Source organism: Tiliqua scincoides, chromosome 14 (assembly GCF_035046505.1).
Source record: "Tiliqua scincoides isolate rTilSci1 chromosome 14, rTilSci1.hap2, whole genome shotgun sequence".
Lineage (NCBI taxonomy): Eukaryota > Metazoa > Chordata > Lepidosauria > Squamata > Scincidae > Tiliqua > Tiliqua scincoides.
The window spans coordinates 9,247,794-9,269,592 of record NC_089834.1 but is presented as its reverse complement, the minus strand read 5'-3'; the positions used below and the strand labels follow the sequence as shown (position 1 = coordinate 9,269,592).

At 47.2% G+C, this 21,799-nt stretch overlaps 3 pseudogenes; all 3 read left to right on the top strand.

The window, feature by feature from the left end:
• Nucleotides 1-440: 440 nt before the first annotated feature.
• On the top strand, nt 441-563 carry LOC136635023 (5S ribosomal RNA; annotated as a pseudogene).
• An 8,456-nt stretch (nt 564-9,019) lies between these two features.
• LOC136634811 (5S ribosomal RNA) lies at nt 9,020-9,142 on the top strand (annotated as a pseudogene).
• Nucleotides 9,143-19,232: 10,090 nt separating this feature from the next.
• LOC136634622 (5S ribosomal RNA) lies at nt 19,233-19,355 on the top strand (annotated as a pseudogene).
• The last annotated feature ends 2,444 nt before the right edge of the window (nt 19,356-21,799 follow it).

The window sequence follows — 21,799 nt, the reverse complement described above, 5'->3', positions numbered from 1 at the left end:
GCCTGGCACCAATGGAGGGGAGGAGGCAACTTCCAGAAATTAAAGGCCTCCATGGGGGCCAATCTCCAACTGCCCCAGTGCCTACCTGTCCCTGGCAAAACAGCATTCCAGCGCTGACCTTATTTGTACTGGGGGTATGGGTGATGTTTTAAACATCTTTAAGAAGCTCCAGCTTCTTTCAGATTATTAACATGAATATTTATATAAGCACCAGCAGAACACTTGACACGAAGCAAGAGGCCAAGTTCCTGCCCCGAGGGGCTTACAATCTAGGTAAACAGAAATGACTTGGAACGGGAAGGAAATTACCCTACAGATGCCTGATCTTGTCTGATCTCAGAAGCTAAGCAGGGTCAGGCCTGGTTAGTACTTGGATGGGAGACTGCCTGAGAATACCGGGTGCAGTAGGCTTCTACCATAGTCTTTCCAGACTGAAGGTTGCCAACCATCTCCCTATACTGAACACTATCTCCTGATCTTGTCTGATCTCGGAAGCTAAGCAGGGTCAGGCCTGGTTAGTACTTGGATGGGAGACCGCCTGGGAATACCGGGTGCTGTAGGCTTATACTATAGTCTTTCCAGACTGAAGGTTGCCAACCATCTCCCTATACTGAACACTATCTCCCGATCTTGTCTGATCTCGCAAGCTAATCAGGGTCAGGCCTGGTTAGTACTTGGATGGGAGACCGCCTGGGAATACCGGGTGCTGTAGGCTTATACTATAGTCTTTCAAGACTGAAGGTTGCCAACCATCTCCCTATACTGAACACTATCTCCCGATCTTGTCTGATCTCGGAAGCTAAGCAGGGTCAGGCCTGGTTATTACTTGGATGGGAGACCGCCTGGGAATACCGGGTGCTGTAGGCTTCTACCATAGTCTTTCCAGACTGAAGGTTGCCAACCATCTCCCTATACTGAACACTATCTCCTGATCTTGTCTGATCTGGGAAGCTAAGCAGGGTCAGGCCTGGTTAGTACTTGGATGGGAGACCGCCTGGGAATACCGGGTGCTGTAGGCTTCTACCATAGTCTTTCCAGACTGAAGGTTGCCAACCATCTCCCTATACTGAACACTATCTCCCGATCTTGTCTGATCTTGGAAGCTAAGCAGGGTCAGGCCTGGTTAGTACTTGGATGGGAGACCGCCTGGGAATACCGGGTGCTGTAGGCTTATACTATAGTCTTTCCAGACTGAAGGTTGCCAACCATCTCCCTATACTGAACACTATCTCCCGATCTTGTCTGATCTCGCAAGCTAATCAGGGTCAGGCCTGGTTAGTACTTGGATGGAAGACCGCCTGGGAATACTGGATGCTGTAGGCTTATACTATAGTCTTTCCAGACTGAAGGTTGCCAACCATCTCCCTATACTGAACACTATCTCCCGATCTTGTCTGATCTCGGAAGCTAAGCAGGGTCAGGCCTGGTTATTACTTGGATGGGAGACCGCCTGGGAATACCGGGTGCTGTAGGCTTCTACCATAGTCTTTCCAGACTGAAGGTTGCCAACCATTGGAGGAAGGAGGACACAAGAAAAGAGGATGCTGTTCTTTGATGTTGGTTTATGTAGGCTTGAGTACAGTATCAGTCAGGTCCTTGTCGAGCCAAGGGCATTTTATGGTGTAGCAATGAGACATGTCTCTGCCCCAAGCAGACTGCAATCTAGATATCAACGCAAGGGAGATGGAGGAAGGGGAGAGAAACTGAGGCAGGGGAAACAAACATCAGTTACGTGCATTTCAGCTTTGCGACCTTAGGGAAAGAGAAGTAAAACACTGTGCTTCATAAAAAAAGGTGGGTTTGGAGAAGGGAATTTGGGTGGGGAGTGTTCCCAGGATTCCAGGTAGAGGGGCAGAAAAGGTCAGCGCCATGGGAGGAAGTTGGAGATGGAGAAGCAAAGGTCAAGGGGAGGCATGGAACAAGATATGAGAGCCAAGAAACTGGCCCAGATGCGGAGAATGTTGAAGGCTGGGACAAGGAGCTTGTGCAGAGTACAGAAGCCAGAGAAGAGATTTAAGGAGTGGGACAATGTGGTCAGAGAAACTAGAGAGGTGCCTGCTTTTGGTAGCCTGGTGCTGGATGGTGGTGTGGGGGTTGACATGAACCAGTGGGAGACCCAATGAAGAGGACATTCCAGCAGTCAACAACAGGAGATGACCGGCCCATGCCCCAAAAGGGTCGTCAAGGAGGACAGAGAGAGAGAGAATAAGGACATATTTCTGCATTATCAGGAAGCTGTTCTTCCCAAGGCATTTTCAGCATATGAAGAGTCCTGCTGGATCAGAACAAAGGCCCATCCAGTCCAGCTTCCTGTATCTTACAGTGGCCCACCAGATGCCTCAGGAAGTACACAAGACAACAAGATGCCTGCATCCTGGCGCTCTCCCTTGCATCTGGCATTCAGAGATAGCCGACTTCCCATGGCTTGTAACCTATGATGGACTTTTAATCCATTAGTCTGTCAAAACCCCTTTGAAAGGCATCTAGGCCAGATGCCATTATCATATCCTGTGGCAAGGGGTTCCACAGGAACTCCTGCATAAAGAAATATTTTCTTTTGCCTGTTCTAACTCTCCTGCCACTCAATTTTAGTGGCCGTCTGCTGGTTCTGGTGTTGTGTGAGAGGGAGAAGATCATCCCTCTATCCACTCTATCCATCCCCTGCATAATTTTGTACGTTCCAATCATGTCCCTCTTCAGGCCCTGTTTTTCTAGGCTGGAGAGCCCCAAATGATGTAGCCTTTCCTCATAAGGGAGGTGCCCCAGCCCAGTAATCATTTTTGGTCGCTCTCTTCTGCACCTTCTCCAGGTCTACTATGTCCTTCTTAGATGTGGGACTGGACCCAGTACTCCAGGTGCACACCTGACCATCAGTTTCTACAATGAGATTATAGTATTGGCCATTTTATTCTCATAAAATTATCTGTGCAGAAAAAACAGTCCAGAGGTTGGGTTTGCATCAGTCATTTCTATTTTGGAACCGTTGACATGTAGCCTTAATGGGGCTTGATTGAAGGTGTGTCAGAACGAGCTCCTGCATGACCGGATTTTCCACAAAAATTTTCCAAGATACCCCTAGACCTGAAGCGTCTTTTGCATAGCAGGGTTCAGCTTCAGTTCCATTTTATTTGCTTAGACTCCCAGGACATCACAAAACAAAGTCTTTTTAGATAGACATGCAGCCACCACTATCCACGAAAGGTAGACACTGGAGTAAAAGACAACACAACTCAACTCCAACCACACTGAGAACAATAATCTGAGAACCTATAGAGCCAAAGCTCTTAAAGCCACTGGTGTGCATAGCCATCCCGACTAATAGCCATCGATAGATCTTGAATTTGTCCAACCCCTTTTACCCATTTTTACCCAACCCACAGGTGTACATATTTTATCCCTGTTGCATCTATGCAACGTTGGGCAGAAATGGCTTAAAGCCATCCAAGCTACTGGCCCTCAACGTCATCCTGTGGCAAGGAGTTCCACAGATCCCCTTGCTATCTCTTGTGGCAAGGAGTTCCGTAACACACAGGCCCTGTGTGTACCACCTCCTTTTGTCCATTCTAAATCTCCCACCCGTTGGTTTATGTGTACCACGGGCATGTTTTCCTAGCTATCAAGATCAGAGCTGGCCCCTCCACGAGACCAGGTTAAGCATTACCAACCAAAAATAAAGAAATTACTCCCAAAATAGGAATTTTTCCCAAAAAATTCCCAAAATAGGAATATTAAAGCTTTACACATCTGCAGCTATTCGCAAGGGAAGGTGCTACAAAAAAATTCAATAAACATAATATTTTACACTGAGCCTGCTTGGATTATGAAATGCCTTTAAGCTAAACTCTTATTGCCTTTCTGATTTCTCTCCTATTTAGAGGCTGTTCATAGTGCAAGGCCCTAAGCTGCAGCTTACTTAACGTGCAACCTAGATCTGGCCCTGCCTCTGTATTGCGGACAGGGTTGGCCATTGTGCCCTGCCTGGATTACCTGTTCCTTTCTTTGATCGATGCTTGAGATCAGTTGTAAGAATTGAGGGCTCTGCATTAGGATCCTCCAAACCCCTTTGATATATATATGGCTTTTTGCCTCTGTGCTCCACATTGTCCTGAACAGGCCAGCTCAAAGAAGATCCTGCATCTTGCTTCCCTCCCTCTACTCCCCCCCCCCCTTTCACTGAGTCGCTATACTCAAGACAAGTCCCACTGATACAGGAGAGGAGAGATTCAAATCAGTGACGCAGCTTTTTCACTGCAGCAAGAACTTCCCTGGCTCTGTGGCTGATCGGTGGCAGAGAATGTGCCAACCAAGCTAAGGGTGCCCAGATCAACAATCCAGGACGGTCTGAAAGTGTTTGTAGGTGTTTGCCTATCTTTCCTTCCCAGCACACAGAGGATGCTGGGACCCAGACCCTCTCCTGCTTTCTTTCCCCCCCCCCCCCAAACAACCCTGTGAGGTAGATTTTAGAAATGGGCTATGTCAGAATGCCAGATGCAAGGGAGGGCACCAGGATGAGGTCTCTTGTTTATCTGATGTGCCCCCTGGGGCATTTGGTGGGCCGCTGTGAGATCCAGGAAGCTGGACTAGATGGGCCTATGGCCTGATCCAGTGGGGCTGTTCTTATGTTCTTAACTACAATTCCCAGAATGCCTTGCAGGTCTTCTTGTTATCTGGTGTGCTCCCTGGGGCATTTGATGGGCCGCTGTGAGATACAGGAAGCTGGACTAGATGGGCCTATGGCCTGATCCAGTGGGGCTGTTCTTATGTTCTTAACTACAATTCCCAGAATGCCTTGCAGGTCTTCTTGTTGTCTGGTGTGCTCCCTGGGGCATTTGGTGGGCCGCTGTGAGATACAGGAAGCTGGACTAGATGGGCCTATGGCCTGATCCAGTGGGGCTGTTCTTATGTTCTTATATGTAGCAGCCTGAGCAGGGCCAACCTTAAGAGCTGCAGGGCAAGGCAGCAAGAAGAAACAGTGCAGGATTCTCTCCAGAACTCAGTACCATGATTAGAGTGGATCCAAGCCCTCTCTCGAAGACGTGGATAATCGCGTGAACTAGCTGAGCAAAGCTAGAGCCATTTTTGCTCTTGTCGGAGACTGTGAAAGGTTGCCACAACCTCCCCAAATGGGGCTTTGCAACCCCCTTGGAGTCACAACATACAGATTGAAGAACACTGCTGTAAATGATTCCCTGCCCCAAAGGGCTCACAGTCTTAAAAAGGAAGCAGAAAAGACACCAGCCAATAGCCACTGGAAAAGACTCCACGCCGAGCAAAGAGGTACAGTTGCTCTTCCCCTGTTAAATATGAGAGGCCATCACTTTGGATGGTGCCTCTTTGCCCAGTAAGCAGGGGTAATCATTCTCTATCCCACCTGCCCACTTTGACTCCTCCCTTTACCTGGTGGCCATTGTCATCATCACTGTCATCTCAAAACCAATTGCAGGACAGGAATGGTGGGTGAAAGGTCTGCCTTCCTCTCCAGTTGGTGGCTACCCAGAGACAACTGGTCGACCACTTTGAGAAACAGAAGGCCTGAGCTAGAGAATCCTTGGGCCTGATCCAGTGGGGGGGGAGGGGGGTTCTGTGGTGCATACTGGCACTTAATGTTTCCCACCCACCCTGGTGGTTGTTGCACTTCTGAGTGTCCCAGTTTCCCACATAGGAAAGGTCATGCAAAAGTTGTCCAGACTTCTCCACTGCTTAGGGGAAGTCCACACCAGGCAAATTTGCCATATCACAATGTCAAAAGCCATTGCTTTTGTCCCACCCCCCCCCCCCCCATCCCAGGATAATGTTATGGTAAGATCTTCTGATCATCTTCAGACTCTGAGCAAGGAAATCTGGGGTCAGATTCCACCATTTGACCCAAACTTTTATTGGGTTGGTCTTTGGCCATTCATGACCACCCTGTTCACTGCAAGGATAAAACAGGATTCTGCTAAGCTCCTTGAAGGAAGGCTGGGACAATTCAAGAGTGGTGATCACTTCAAAGGATGCAATGAATTCTTTTCATAATGCATTCCAGGGGAGCAACTTTCGCCTCCTCCAGGTGGGCCATCTCCACCTACCTTCTCAGAGCTGCAAGCCTGCTTGTTAATTAACCAAGCACGTGAAACCCTTTCCACTCCTTTGATGCGATACCCCGGGGAAGGCGCTTGTACCATTAATATTACAAATTGCGCACATGTTTATGGCCGTTGTTATCACAGCCTCTAGCTGCAAATCCCTCACATTAATTACTCTCCCTTCACACAACAAAATTCTTCTTCCGCTTGCTGCACGGGGCTCAATAATCCCAGTGTTACTCTCAGGCCCTGCCCAGCTTTTCACTCCAGCTGTTCCAGCAGTCCCTGAGGTGTACAGCCTTGACTGGAAAGGTCTTGCCAGGACAGGACTGTACCATGTTATGAAATAAACACTGACATTCTGCAACTGACATTTCAATTGTATATCCCCTTATCTGGGAGAAAGTCCTGTTTGTATCAGCTATAAGTATGCCCCATAACTGTGGGGCAAAGTCTACATTGTCGTCGTCCCCCCATAGTCTACATTGTCCCCCCATAAGGGGCACATGCGCCTTATTTTTCTTTAGTTATCTGACCTTTTCACTGGAGGCTCTGCTTAACTGCTACAGGACCCACCCAAAATCAGGTCCCGACCCACAGTTTGGGAACCACCGAATTGCAGGTTTAGTGAATCCCTTGAAGGCAAGAATTGAATCAGGGACTTCATGATTCAGGCTGCAATCCCAGGCACACTTTCCCGGGAGTAAGCCCCATTGAACATAATGGGTCTTACTTCTGAGTAGACATGCATAGGATTGCACTGCCAGTCTTTTAGATACTACACTGCACTGACTCTCCAAGTAAACCATGGTTGCTTTCTGAGCAAGCATGCTTCCAATCAAGCTGTAGGAACAAAAAAATTTTAATCAGGATGCTATAGATGATATATATGTGTATTTCTGTGCCTCTAATTTATTCTTCTGAGTAAATGTTTTAAAACATTTGGAATTCTGGGCAAAGAATCAATGACAGACGGGACAGAACTGCAGCATCACCAGGGTTTGTGTCACCCAGTATGGGAGGCTAGCATTTCAACTCTATGATGGTCCTCCTCCTTTCACTATTTTTTGGCTATAACTTTTGATAGAATAGAGATATTTCAGGTAACTAGTATGTTCCTGCTGCTATCCAGATCTTTCAGTCCAAAATTCTTTCTCATTTGTTTTATGGTGCCCCAATTTGGATTAAAGTAATGAATAAGGATATTGATCAGATCGCAGCATCTTTTTTTCGTAGAATTCTAGGGATTCCAAATTTAATTCGTGTTTCCACAATTATCCTAGAATTAGGTATCCTAGAATTAGGTATCCAACAACTACAGCCTGGTTACTTACTTTTAAATATTGGCTTAAGCTGTTTTTAAATTCTCATTCCGGTTCCTTATTATATGATTTGTTAAGAGATTCTTATTTTTCTTCTTGGTTTCGGTTGATAGAAAATAAACTTGCTTCTCTCGACCTCTCATTAGAATCCCTGGCAGATATGAGTCTTCCAAGAGCATATTCATTGATAAAAGACAAGCTCTTAGCACTTGAATTCAATTATCTAAATAATAGTCTCAATTCTGTTTGTTCCCCTCTTTCCCTTGGTTTGGCCCCATCCTTTAATCATGCATCTAATTATTTTTATACATTAACCAATCCGTTACATAGAAGAGCCTTTATGTTAGCTCGCCTCAATATTTTCCAGTCGGCAGTTCATTCTGGCCGTTTTTTTTTTAACATTCCACGGGAGAAAAGGCTCTGCCTCTTTTGTCATGAGACTCCTGATTTTTTTGTTTCATATACTCTTTCTTTGCCCAGCACACTTTGATATTCGGAATCATTACCTTGATTCTTGGATCCCTTCTGACTTTATCCCCTCTGATATTATTCTCTCCAAGTTTATGAGTGATGTTTGTGATTCCCTAACTGCAGCTGTTGCTGGTTATTTATCCGAGATCCTTAAAGTAACGCTGTTAGAATTTAAATAATTCTACTATCTTGTTTAAATTGTTGAGTGTTATGCAAATTGTCATGTCAATTGTAAAGTACAATTGTTAATCGTTTGATATGCCGATAAAGGTTTCAGAAAGAAAGAAAGAAAGAAAGAAAGAAAGAAAGAAAGAAAGAAAGAAAGAAAGAAAGAAAGAAAGAAAGAAAGAAAGAAAGAGATATTTCAGTGCAGTTTGTTACATTGCATTCTGCGTGAAGTTACACATCAAATGACATAACAGGATGGTATTATTCAAGAATGCCAAGATTTTAAAAATTTTGGCCAGTAGTGGTGTCACCCCCCCCCCCCCGCGCACATCACCCGGTGTGGACTGCCACCCCCTGCATCCTCCTAGTGACGCCACCGGAACAGAAAAAGGAAGAATGGTGTGCGCAAGGGCTATCTCCTGTACAATCATGAGGACTAGCAACATACTTTTTTCCCCCCAAAAGGAAACTCCCAATTCTCAGGCTGTCCAAAGCCACACCACATTGCAGCTCTGCAAACCAAACCTCAGAGAGCATTGAACGAGGCCAATTCAAATACAACTGTACATTACTGCAACTGAGCGCACTGGTGGAAGTTCATCTTCTGCGTAATGAAAAGGTGCATGCTGTACCTGTCAACTGTGAGGAATGGGTAGCCACCTCTGTCTTGTATGTGCAACGGTAACCGTCATCAATCTCCACGCGCAGCATGATTTATAATCTATGTTCAGGGCTACGTGTGGTACTCTTGCAATAGAAAAGGAGAGGGTGGTAAGAAGCAAAGCTGGAATCTGCGTCTGGAATAAGCCAAGAAACCAAAGATAAATGCAAATATTTGCTGCTTAGGCATACTAACTATTACCCTGCACATGCCCGATCTTTTCTGTTCTCGGAAGCTAAGCAGGGTCGGGCCTGGTAAGTACTTGGATGGGAGACCGCCAGGGAATACCAGGTGCTGTAGGCTTACACCATAGTCTTTTGAGACTGAAGGTTGCCAACCATCTCCCTATACTGAACACTATCTCCCGATCTTGTCTGATCTCGGAAGCTAAGCAGGGTCAGGCCTGGTTAGTACTTGGATGGGAGACCGCCTGGGAATACCGGGTGCTGTAGGCTTCTACCATAGTCTTTCCAGACTGAAGGTTGCCAACCATTTTGGCTTCTCCTTTTCAGTGATGCAACACAGGGTAATATAGGGGCCCCCCCCCAGGTATCTGCATTCCCCACTTGCACGCTGCACTTTCTAAGTCATAAGGACTAGAAGCGTGGCTTTTTGTTTTTCTTTGGGAGCTGAAATTCTCAGGATGCCGAGTTCTGCAAATTCCACTTGCATAAGCGCCCTACAGGTAGACCACAGCTGCGATACAAGGACATCTGCAAGAGGGATCTGAAGGCCTTAGGAGTGGACCTCAACAAGTGGGAAACCCTGGCCTCTGAGCGGCCCGCTTGGAGGCAGGCTGTGCAGCATGGCCTTTCCCAGTTTGAAGAGACACTTGGCCAACAGTCTGAGGCTAAGAGGCAAAGAAGGAAGAAGGCCCATAGCCAGGGAGACAGACCAGGGACAGACTGCACTTGCTCCCGGTGTGGAAGGGTTTGTCACTCCGAATCGGCCTTTTCAGCCACACTAGACGCTGTTCCAGAACCACCTTTCAGAGCGCGATACCATAGTCTTTCGAGACTGAAGGTTACCAACAGTAATACTTGGGTACAATCCATTCAACTCTGACCTTGTGTCTAGGTTTACAGGCAGGGAGCAGAACCTGAGAAATAGTTATAGTATATGCTGAACAGTGAAGATGGGCTATCCACCTGACTGAATTGAAAGCCATTATTATTATTTATTAACAATCCATCCTGAGAATCAAGATTATGTAGGCTGCAATCCTAACCACACTTTCCTGAGAGTAAAATCGGACTTACTTCTGAGTAGACCTGGTTAGGATTGTGCCCGTAGTGGTGTTGGATTTAGATATGGAAGAGCCAGGTTCAAATCCCTGCTCAGCCATGATTCAGAATGACCTTGTTTCTCCAGATTGCTACCTAACCAGGTGAGAAAAAATAAAGGCTGAACTGTGGCAACAATCAAGGAGCTGGATTCGTTGACAAGACACCCCCCCCCCCCAGACTCCATGACTTGTTTAATTAGCCCCCGTGGATACAGTGTAGTGGTTGGGGAGTCGGGCTTCAACCTGGAAGATCACGGTTCAAATCCCAGCTCAGTCACCAAGTTTCCTGGATGACCTCACACCAGTCACTCTGTCTCAGCCTCACCTACCTCACAGGGTCGTTGTGAGAACAAAAATATATATACCACCCTGAGATCCTTCGGAGGAAGGGCAGTATAAACATGTGGACAATAAAGAAATTAGCTGAAGGACATGATCTAGAACCTCAGTGGGGGCAGCTTCTTACCACCTCCAATCTCCTGCCACAATTTTGCTCCATTTTGACTCCCCTGTATACTATTTACTATATACATTTTAAAAAAATAGATACATTCTGGGTCCCATCTAGTTTGACCCTTGGCAAAACCCAATAGGGAATCTATGGACTAAGTAAGAACTGGACTTGATACTATATCTTTCCCTCTCTGTTTTGCCCTCCCTTTCGATGGCTGCAGCCCACATCGTTCAGGTAATGGTTGTTTAAGCCATTTCAGCCCAATGTTGCATATATGCAACAGCAATCAATGTGTACACCTGTGGGTTAGGCAGAAATTGGTTAATTAGCCTATCTTTTTTGTTGTGCTACCACACAAGGTAAGGTCATTTCAGCACTGCTTTTAAGTCACAGTCCTTACAATGGAACAGATCCAGCTTCCAAGTTAGATATTTCTGCGTAGTTTTGAGCTGCCTAATCCAGCTGCCAAATGGGTCGATGTCTTCCCCACAGACATATGGATTCCTATAAAGCCTGAGCAGTGTTTACATCCAGGAGCCTCACAGCATCTCAGAGGCTCCCTCCTGCTATTTATGCTAATATCCGATCTGATCAGTGTTCACAGAGAAAAGAAAGCAGAGGGGAAGTGGTTTTGTAATGCAAATGAGCATTCTGGCCCCTGCAGCAGGTGTCTCATTCCTAACTGCAATTTGCAACATGACAAAGCAAAGCACTCTGGAGGACAAAATGCGGGGGAGGGGGGGGAATGGACTTCTCAAACAAAGTAATGCCTCCAGAGGATTTGGTTTCACCCAATAGTCTCTACACTACTATGCTGAACCCTTTAATTTTGGTTCAACCAGAAGAAATTCTACAATTAATTCTGCAATCAAAACATGTTCATATACTACAGTTTTGCAAGCATTCCGTTCATTTGCAGCTTTCATTCCTCCTTTGTTACCAGTGCGCCTGTGCACATTGTCTAAACACTGCAAAAAGGCCAGTTTGAGGTTTTATTGCAGTGTTCTACTGAGGCGCGCATGATGCTCTCCTGCGCATGGGCAAAGCACCTCACCAAATAGCTTTACCCAAATCCCATAGGATCACAGCAAGGTCACTGCACATTGTCAAAACGCTGCAAAAAGGCCAGTTTGAGGTTTTATTGCAGTGTTCTACTGGGGTGCGCATGATGCACTCCTGTGCATGGGCAAAACACCTCACCAAATACCTTTAACCAAATCCCATAGGATCAAAGCAAGATCACTGTGCATTGTCAAAATGCTGCAAAAAGGCCAGTTTGAGGTTTTATTGCAGTGTTCTACTGAGGTGCGCATGATGCGCTCCTGTGCATGGGCAAAACACCTCACCAAATACCTTTAACCAAATCCCATAGGATCAAAGCAAGATCACAGCACATTGTCAAAATGCTGCAAAAAGGCCAGTTTGAGGTTTTATTGCAGTGTTCTACTGGGGTGTGCATGATGCGCTCCTGCGCATGGGCAAAACACCTCACCAAATACCTTTATCTAAATCCCATAGGATCAAAGCAAGATCACTGTGCATTGTCAAAACGCTGCAAAAAGGCCAGTTTGAGGTTTTATTGCAGTGTTCTACTGGGGTGCGCATGATGCGCTCCTGCGCATGGGCAAAACACCTCACTAAATACCTTTAACTAAATCCCATAGGATCACAGCAAGGTCACTGCGCACTGTCAAAATGCTGCAAAAAGGCCAGTTTGAGGTTTTATTGCAGTGTTCTACTGAGCTGCGCATGATGCGCTCCTGCGCATGGGCAAAACACCTCACCAAATACCTTTAACCAAATCCCATAGGATCAAAGCAAGATCACTGTGCATTGTCAAAACGCTGCAAAAAGGCCAGTTTGAGGTTTTATTGCGGTGTTCTACTGAGGCGCGCATGATGCTCTCCTGCGCATGGGCAAAACACCTCACCAAATAGCTTTACCCAAATCCCATAGGATCACAGCAAGGTCACTGCGCACTGTCAAAATGCTGCAAAAAGGCCAGTTTGAGGTTTTATTGCAGTGTTCTACTGGGGTGCACGTGATGCTCTCCCCGCGCATGGGCAAAACACTCACCAAGTAGTTTGAACTAAATCCTGTAGGTAGGATCACAGCAAGGTCACTTCCTTACAGTGTTTTATCGATGCACGCTTGCGGGTCAGTGTTATGGAGGATTGGAGAAGGCATAAACGTATAGAAGTGAAAGCCCCAGGGAACTATTCATGCTGTATAAAATTTGGACCATTTCAAAAATGAAGGGTCCTGAATGCATTAATTCCATTTCAGAGACGAGATCAAAAATCTGGAAGGAAACTTAGGTGAGAGGATTGACAGTATCATCCTTAATGGCACCCCTATAATGCTCTTTGCTAAACTTGGAGAACACACACACCACTGTTTGCAAAGATGATGTAGCATATCTGCTGCACACACAGCAAAATTGCAATGCAAATAAACTATCTGGCATAATAATTGCCATGCAAACACAAACAGGCAAGGTGCAGCGTGGACTGAGAGGAGCATTGGGAGAGTTTCGATCAAATCAAATCATGGCTGGAGCCAGCCTAGTCCCAAATGGCATTCATATCCTCCGATGGTGACCCTCTACCAGTTGCCTCCACACACCCCTTGCCAGCGCAATGCCCATCCAACACTCCCCCTTACCCTCTGCCCCTATTTCCATCCGCACAATGTTGCAAGGGATGAGAAATCTTCCTTGCTGAGTCTCTACAAATATACAATATACCAGTAGTTCTCACATATTTAGCACCAGGACCCACTTTTTAGAATGAGAATCTGTCAGGACCCACCAGAAGTGATGTCATGACCGGAAGTGACATCAAGCAGGAGAATTTTTAAAAATCCTAGACTGTAATCCTACCCACACTTACCCAGGAGTAAGCCCCACTGACTATCAATTTTGAAAGCATATACATTTCCCGAAATGCAGTCAATAACCATGGGAACATCAAGTCTAATATATTTTTTTTAAAATATTGAATTGAATGGGGACCCACCTGAAATTGGTTAGCAACCCACCTAGTGGGTCCCGACCCACAGTTTGAGAAACACTGCAATATACAATACAATCTCTATACAATATTGCTGAAATGGTATATAAAGAAGCACCAAAAGCTCATAACCAGAGTGACTCACCAGTTCATCTCCCCCCAGTGTTTATTCTTTCGGGGAACCATTTGGCTGCCCACAGGTCAAGAGAGCTTCCCAGAATTGGGAATGTAGATCAACCAGATTGCTTGGGGAGTGTCGACAAACCCACCCACAAAAGTGCCTTTTCCTGCCTGGCAACTAATGAAACAATCCATTTCTCCAACTGTTTTGTTTTGTAACTGTTCTTCAGATTGAGCTATAAACCCCCCACCCACCCCCGGGCATGAGATGCATTGATGGAAACGAAGGAGCAAAAAAAATGGGCAATGAACAAAAATGTGACCCTGGAGTGCAGTGCTGGGAGAGAAATGAAGTCTCAGAACAATACAGGCAGATCAGACCATAAGAGAAACTCTCACAGGAGGTGCATTGAAACCAAGAGGAAGTGACATCAAGGAAGGCACCAAGTGCAGGGTGACATTTTGCCTCTCTAGACCAGGGGTGTCCAAAGTTTTTGGCAGGAGGGCCACATCAGCTCCCTGACACTGTGTCGGGGGCCGGGGGGGGGGGGGAAAGAATTAATTTACATTTAAAATTTGAATAAATTTACATTAGTTTACATAAATGAATATATTAAAGATGAACTTGTACGAATGACTGAAGGTCTTGCAATAGCTCAAGGCCTATAAAAGGCCTTGCACAAAGCAAGGCTGGCCTTTCCTTTGCTGCCGCTACTGCATCACAGACGTGAAACAACAAGCAGTGGAGGGAGCCCTCGGCCTGCAGCTTGCGCGAGAGGTCAAGCTGTTTCCCGCAAGCTGAGAGCAGTTGCGTCGGGCCGGTGTGGGCTCCAACAAATCTCTGGAGGGCCAGAGGCTCATTGGAGACTGGAGGCTCCCTGAGGGCCACATTGAGAGGCCTTGAGGGCCGCAAGTGGCCCCAGGGCCGGGGTTTGGGCACCCCTGCTCTAGACAGAAGTCAAACCAGGTGGCTGCCAAGCAAGACAAAGTAGAGACTCAACCCGTGAAACACTCAGTTGCTTTCAGTGCAATGGTTGACACCTGAACTGGTTGGATCTTTATTTAGGTATTTATATACTGCCTCTTTTTCAAATGGGTTCTTTATTAGTATTGAGAGGAATTCATAGAACCCAACTGTTTCTCTTTTGTCATCCTGACTCCACTCTTGTACTCTCCAAGCTTTCACAGGCAGCCCCAAATTATACCTCACCAGGTTCTCAAGATGTTCTCCATCTCTTCTCAGTTGACTCCTCCACAATCCCCGTCAGCAAGGTCTGGTTTCCCATCCTAGGCCAATCCAAGGTTGATCCTGCTTAGCATCTTCAAGGCAAGCTGACAGCTCAACCTATAGCCCATGCCTCCTGCTCTTGTAACATTCCAGAGGGCTGGCCTAGCTGGGCACATGCCAGGGGCACACAATTCCCAAAAGAGCCCTCAGAACGCCAACAGGGCTGAGCCAAAGATCTGGAGTTGCATGACAAACATCTAGAGTCATCTGCATACCTCTAGATTCAGGGGCTTGTTCCCAGTGGTCCACTCCTTGCAGAGGACCTCTGAGACCAAGCTGATGAGGCAGAGGGGATGAGTCTCATGTGAGAGCGAGTCCCACATGAGTCTCGCACATGCAGTTCCTTTCCCTCCCTCCCCCTAATCAGTCAAGTGGTTGGCAACCTTCAGTCTCGAAAGACTATGGTATAAGCCTACAGCACCTGATATTCCCAGGCGGTCTCCCATCCAAGTACTAACCAGGCCTGACCCTGCTTAGCTTCCAAGATCAGACAAGATCAGTCAAGTTGCTCTCCAGAAACCCATTGTCCCTTGGAGAGCAAGCTGTTTGATCAGAGGGGCAGAGAAGGAAGTACTGCCTGCACAAGACCCGCAAAGGTCGTTCTTTCGCCCCTTCTGCCCACCTCACTGTTTGCTCCTGATTACATTGGTTCAAACCCTATCAGTAAAAAGCTGGAGAACACATTAAGTTGGACATTCGTTTTAAAAAAAAGTGGTTGGTTGGCAACCTTCGGTCTCGAAAGACTATGGTATAAGCCTACAGCACCTAGTATTCCCAGGCGGTCTCCCATCCAAGTACTAACCAGGCCTGACTCTGCTTAGCTTCAGAGATCAGACAAGATCAGGAGATAGTGTTCAGTATAGGGAGATGGTTGGCAACCTTCAGTCTCGAAAGACTATGGTAGAAGCCTACAGCACCTAGTATTCCCAGGCGGTCTCCCATCCAAGTACTAACCAGGCCTGACCCTGCTTAGCTTCCAAGATCAGAAGAGAGCAATAGTTCCTAGCTCACTTTTTTTTTTTTAAGTGAGCTAGGGACTATTGCTCTCTTTGCTATGAAGCTTCAGAGAGAGAGAGAGAATTCTCCAACCAAACTCATTGGCCACAATCATGACTTTGGATGTTCCAGGGGGATAAGGGTTAATTGTCCTCCAAAGGAAGCTTTTGTCTTCCTTGCAGGGCAGCTGCAAAAATCTCTAAACCCCCCCCCCCCCCAGTGTGCAATTGAGCACAAAGAGCCTTTGAGCAGGACAAAACAGGGAGGCCAGGAGAACAAGGCCAGGGTGCCGCACAAGATGGATGAGGAGCAAGGATTTCAGCTTCCCAAACTGGGTGGGGCTTCTTCCAAGAGGACCAGTCCAGCTCCCATCAAGGTAAGCAAGCCTGTGGACTATCCTGGGAGCATTGACCAGAGACTAATCGGGTTACACACACCTTCCCAAATGCTGAGAAGTTCCATTAAATTGGGGTCTTCTGATCCAAACTATGGGGCATTTGGTGGGCCGCTGTGAGATACAGGAAGCTGGACTAGATGGGTCTATGGCCTGATCCAGTGGGGCTGTTCTTATGTTCTTAACTACAATTCCCAGGAGGCCTTGCAGGTCTCTTGTTATCTGGTGTGCTCCCTGGGGCATTTGGTGGGCTGCTGTGAGATACAGGAAGCTGGACTAGATGGGCCTTGGCCTGATCCAGTGGGGCTGTTCTTATGTTCTTAACTACAATTCCCAGGAGGCCTTGCAGGTCTCTTGTTATCTGGTGTGCTCCCTGGGGCATTTGGTGGGCTGCTGTGAGATCCAGGAAGCTGGACTAGATGGGTCTATGGCCTGATCCAGTGGGGCTGTTCTTATGTTCTTATGTCCCTATTCATTTTGCAGAGGCTGAAATTCCTCCTGGAAAAAAACAGACCGAATCTATTTGTAGCCTCAGTGGCAGCCCCAACCTGGTTATTTTCAGCCCCATCAACAGCTGAGTCAGGATGCAAACACATACAAAACGAATGAATCGGCGGCGACGGCGCACTTTGGAGTGATGTGTCTGAATCCCACTGCTCATTTCAATGCCCAAATCCCATCCCCTGAATCTAGTAGCACGGCGGGCAACATGTGGCCATAACTACATCCAAAATTTACATCTAGACCAGGGGTGTCAAAGTTTTTGGCAGGAGGGCCACATCATCTCTCTGACACTGTGTCGGGGGCCGGGGGGGGGAATTAATTTACATTTAAAATTTGAATACATTTACATAAATGAATATATTAGACATGGAATTTATATAAATGAAGGTCTTGCAGTAGCTCAAGGCCTCTAAAAGGCTTTGCACAGAGCAAGGTTGGCCTTTCCTTTGCTGCCACTACTGCATCACAGACGTGAAACAACAAGCAATGGAGGAAGCCCTCATCCCCACAGCTCACATGAGAGGTCAAACAGTCGCCCTCACACTGAGGGCGACTGGGCCAGTGTGGGCTCCAACAAAACTCCGGAGGGCCAGAGGCTCATTGGAGACTGGGGGCTCCCTGAGGGCCACATTGAGTGACCTCGAGGGCTGCAAGTGGCCGCAGGACTGGGGTTTGGGCACCCCTGATCTAGATTGAGACGTTTGGGCACGAAAATCCGGGTCTGAGTTGGTCTCCCTGAACTGGTTCCAAAATAGAGATTAAAAGAATTCAGCTTTTGTGGTTTGAGAACAAGAGGCCAAAGGCCTTCCTGGAGAGAAAAGTTGAAATACAGCATCTCAGAGAGAAATGCTTTTTTGGAGAAGTGTGGGGCAGTGGCGTCACGAGGGTTCGTGTCAGCCGGTGTGGGAGGCCAGCACATCACCCCCCCCATGAACCCATGCGGTGGGTAGGGCAATGCCCCAGTGAATGGGCACCATTAACCTGCCCCCGCTGGTTTTTTGGCTATAACATTTGATAGAATAGAGCTATCTCAGCATAGTTGACTTCATTGCATTCTACATGAAATTACACATCAAATGATATATAACATGATGGTATTATTCACCCAGTGTAGCCCGCACCCCTCACCCCCCCTAGTGTGGGTCAAGAGAAGACGTGGGGGGCTCAGATGCCCATTGTCTAATGCACCAGGGAAATCCTACATGTATTAGTTCTTGAAACAGACTAACCAAATGGCACTTCATCCCTGTACACATGGGGAAGTTCTCCTGCACAAGTTCCCCTGAAATGAAGGAGAGCTGCAAATTGGCAAAGTCGGAAGTCCACATAGACAGACCCCGCCGAATTCGAGGGGATCTATACAAGAGCATTTCTTACAGGTTGTATTTCCAAGGAACAGAGATCGGGGTGTCCTGCTGTGCTGCTTTAGATGGCCACCACAATCCACCTCCTTCACATTTATCAGTGAAACATGCATGCTGCCTTTCTGCCAATGTTAACTGAGTAAAGAGGCACCTTTGAAAGCAATCGGTTTCTTATATTTAGCAATGGAACAGCAGCTGCCACTATTTAGCTGCAGCATAGCTTCTTTTCAGTGCCTCCAAGTCCCCAAATTCGCCCCTGTTCAAAACAAGGAGCCATCCTTTCATTTGGACTATTTAGCTCTGTAAACCACTTGAAGAACGTTTTTCACCCCTTATCAAAGCTAGTATTACAATCTACGAGCATTACAATATACGAGCATACCCTAGCAGCAACTGTTACCTTGCACATCCCTGATCTTGGAAGCTAAGTAGGCTCAGGCCTGGTTAGTACTTAGATGGGAGACTGCTTGGGAATACCGGGTGCTGTAGGCTTATACCATAGTCTTTCGAGACTGAAGGTTGCCAACCATCTCCCTATACTTAACACTATCTCCCTATCTTGTCTGATCTCGGAAGCTAAGCAGGGTCAGGCCTGGTTAGTACTTGGATGGGAGACCGCCTGGGAATACCGGGTGCTGTAGGCTTCTACCATAGTCTTTCGAGACTAAAGGTTGCCAACCATCTCCCTATACTGAACACTATCTCCCTATCTTGTCTGATCTCGGAAGCTAAGCAGGGTCAGGCCTGGTTAGTACTTGGATGGGAGACCGCCTGGGAATACCGGGTGCTGTAGGCTTCTACCATAGTCTTTCGAGACTGAAGGTTGCCAACCATCTCCCTATACTGAACACTATCTCCCTATCTTGTCTGATCTCGGAAGCTAAGCAGGGTCAGGCCTGGTTAGTACTTGGATGGGAGACCGCCTGGGAATACCGGGTGCTGTAGGCTTCTACCATAGTCTTTCGAGACTAAAGGTTGCCAACCATCTCCCTATACTGAACACTATCTCCCTATCTTGTCTGATCTCGGAAGCTAAGCAGGGTCAGGCCTGGTTAGTACTTGGATGGGAGACCGCCAGGGAATACTGGGTGCTGTAGACTTCTACCATAGTCTTTCGAGACTGAAGGTTGCCAACCATCTCCCTGTCCTGAACACTATCTCCCGATCTTGTCTGATCTCGGGAGCTAAGCAGGGTCAGGCCTGGTTAGTACTTGGATGGGAGACCGCCTGGGAATACCTGGTGCTGTAGGCTTCTACCATAGTCTTTCGAGACTGAAGGTTGCCAACCATTACAATCTACAGGCGGGCCCCGGTTATCCACGGTTTCAATTATCTGCAGATGCCAGGACCCATCCCAAACAAGCAGCAGAGTTACTGGGGGTGCTTTTCCCACTTTCCAAACATGTTTGGAGTGGGTCCCCAATAGCCACCGTTTCTGGTATTTGCAGGAGGAACCCGTATGGATACCAGGGCAGGTCTGTACTAAGCACATAATATTTAACCAATGCATGGACCCCAACTTAGCCTAAATACAGGCCTCCGAATAATTGCATCATCTTCTCTCCACTATTCCCTTTTCTCCTATGTGCCTCTGTTTGAATTGTGAGCCCCTCGGGGACAGAGAACCATCTTCTCTCGTCCTTTGGCTATGTAAACCACTTTGAGAGCCTGGTCGAAAAGTGGCATCCTCTAAATATTCTCAATAAATAACACTTAATTCCCGAGAGCAAGTTGACCTTTCCCTGCAACTTCGAAGGGCAGGAACGCACAACGGGCCGGGCTGTCACATTAGCCTAAAATATATCCACTCGAGCGAGCGATTTCCCCCAGCCCTGCGATAAAAAGGAATGCCAGAGAACATTCGGCTCTATTCCTATAGCTTTGCTATTTTTAGGCTTGGCAAACACAAACTGATATATGGCTGAAATAAATGCATCCTGCTGAAGGATGTTGCTCAGTAAACTGAGGGGTGCTTGGAGGTGAGGGTGCTCTGCTATTCCCCCCCCCAAAAAAAAACCACTGAATTGGTTTGATGCTTTTGCCAGCATCTGTCAATCAATTCTTGCTCTCTGCTTACTCAGTTCCTAGGCATTGGCAGCCCTAACCCTAACTCTACTTTTGCATTTTAAAAATTAAAAAAGTTCATCTAATAAAAATATACTGCATTGGAATATAAATGTCCAGGATGCAAAAAAAACCAAAACAACCAGGTGTGTATCTAGGGATGCCAATGACTAGGGCACATCTGGTCAGAACATGGTTTTCCAAGACTGAATGGTCCTGTCACTGGCTAGGAAGCTTTCACCAAAACCATGAAGCTCAGCTGCTAGCAAGTCAGACACTCTAGCCCACTACTCTCCTCTCTCTCTTCCTTTTTGAATCCAGGACATGAGAAAAGGAGGTGATCTGTGGGACAGATGTGAAAGCTGGGGATCTCCCACCACCAGTCTTCAGCCTTAGGTGACTATCTCAGCCAGCCCCATGGATGGGCCAGCCCCAAATCGAAACAGGGCTCCCCTCTTGATGCTCATCTTCCTTTCCTTCTCACAGTTAAGTAACAGCTGATCTGCTCCCTAAACGCAGCGCTGGAAAAAGAACCAGCCACCCCTCTGCAGCTTGGCAAGTCCAAGCGGGCTCTCTGGCCCTTCCGTGCGTCACAGAGGCTGGAGCGTCTCCTGGCTGGCTCTGAACACAGCCGTCCGCTCCGAATCGATGCTCTCTACAAATAAGGACATTAGCTGGCTTGGCACACAGGCACCCATCCTTAATGCAATCGCCCGCCACAGCCTCCCGCTTGACACATCGTGACGTAAGCAGCCTCCACCGGGACTAAATGTGGCATTAGCAGGGACCGTCACCCAGTTACTTAAAAACCTGCCTCTCCCCCCCCCCCAGGACTGAGAAAGCCAGACTTCCTGCAGCAAACCCCTACTGATGCATGCCTTCCAATCCCCACTATTTGCCTCCACTGTGTTAGGTGCAGGCCTGAGGAGAGGGGGCTGGGGGGGAACCCCTGGGGGCAAGGGAGGGCACCAGGATGCAGGTCTCTTATTGTCTTGTGTGCTCCCCCTGGGGCATTTGACAGGCCGCTGTGAGATACAGGGAGCTGGACTAGATGGGCCTATGGCCTGATCCAGTGGGGCTGTTCTTATGCTGGGCCGCAGTAAAACAAACTATACAGTACAAAACAAAATTTTTTAGAAAATAAAATTGGGTGCCTCAATCTCAGCCTATCCAGGGTTGTGTTTCCATTACAGCAGGGGTCTCCAAACCCTGCCTGAGGGCCAAATGCGGCCCGCGGAGAGCCTCTATTTGGCCAGCCTCTGATCCCCTGAGAGCCTCTGGCCCAGCTGACCAAAGAGAACTAGAGTTGTACTTGTGTGTGCTTTATTTCTTGAGCTATGTTGGTGCTTGGAGAAATCCTGGACATTTGAGCCCATTCATTCATTCATCCATCCAAGTTCCATCTCTAATGTATTTATTTAAATTATATATTTAATTTTTTTTCTGGTCCTCGACCCCGTGCCAGATATTTGATGTGGCCCTTTGGCCAAAAAGTTTAGAGACCCCTGCACTACAGCTTTAATTCACTCTCAGTGCATTTCTTACCCTCAAAGCACCTTGCCCTGAGCCCAAATGCCAGCTCTCAGCAGCCCTGCTTGGGTGCCTGCTTCTGTTGGTTATGTCTCTCCCCTC